Here is a 1,281-nt window from a genome sequence, read left to right on the forward strand (position 1 = left end):
CTTTCCCCTTTACATACTTATCTCATTGAATTCTCATCACAATCCTTCACTGCATGTATGATTCTGTTAAAAGATGAGGGATTGGGGTTTAAATGCAGAAGCTGCCTTGCTCAGAGCTGTGGGGTGAATGTGGGTCTTTCTGATGCCAAAATCTCTGTGAAAACAGCCTCCACCCACTAAGAAAACCAACTCAGCCAAGCGCCCAGATGGGCTGAGATCAGGGCAAAGAGCTTCTCGGATCTGCAGGGTGCCCGGAGTGGGGCACGCAGCCGGGGCCCTTGCTGGATGGGTCAGCGGCAGGACCTCATCAGGGGCAGGCTGTCCGCAAAGCAGCCCTTGTTTTCAGTGAGCTTTCAGTGTCCAGAGTACTTTTCTCTTTGAAATGCAAAGTAGTCCTCGCTAAGGAGCCGGCAGTTCTGAGACTTGAGTCTTTGGATTTATGTGGAGAAGCTTAGTGGCCGGCAGGGCGAGGGTGGCGCTAAATCCCTGCACGAGGTGCCCGATGCGCTCCTTCAAAGAGAGAGCGTGCGGTTTGGATGTTTGTGGGAAAGGAGATGAAAACCAGGCATTACAGCCAAGGTGGACAGAGGTCACTACATCCCGGAGCTGGAACGTAGCCTCCTTCCCAGCCACGCGCTTTCCTCCTCAGCTCTGGCTCCACCCCGCTAATTCGGGAGATGCAGCCCCTTCACAGTCGTCTTGGGGGTCGGGGAAGGCTGCTTGGTGCATCAGGCAAACGTTCACAGGAGCCCCCAGCTGCTTCCACTGTGAAGGTGCGAAGGCTCATCGCTGGCTGCCTCAGGTGGTCCTTCCGCCACGTCCAGGCCATGTCCAGGAGGCCTCAAGAGTGTCCCCTTCATCCCGGGCTTGGTTTCCCGGGCGTCAAAGCTTCACCGCTTCAGCCCAGGGAGTAAATCAAAGGCTTTTTAGTGAAGATAGCAATTACAGTTCCCTTCTGCCTCCCCCTCTGTCCCCTGTGAGCTCCCAGGGACGGGGGCAAAGGTCAGAAGTCACGCTGGACGGAACTGACACTCGGTTCCTCAGCCCGAAGCAGAGTTCGGGGCAAAGCTTGGTAAGGAGAGTTCGCAGGGTCCCTGCCTGGCCTCTTTCAGACACGAGTGTCTGAGTCCCAGCAAAATTGATCATTCATCCGTCTGTGACTCCTGCTATGCTGAGAATCCAAATGCAGAAATAATTCCAAACGCAGAAAGAATGTTTCCTTTTTCAAATGTCAACAAACGAGTCCTCAGATTTATCCACAGGTAAATAACAAGTGCAGTG

Source organism: Eschrichtius robustus, chromosome 1, assembly GCF_028021215.1.
Source record: "Eschrichtius robustus isolate mEscRob2 chromosome 1, mEscRob2.pri, whole genome shotgun sequence".
Classification (NCBI taxonomy): Eukaryota; Metazoa; Chordata; class Mammalia; order Artiodactyla; family Eschrichtiidae; genus Eschrichtius; species Eschrichtius robustus.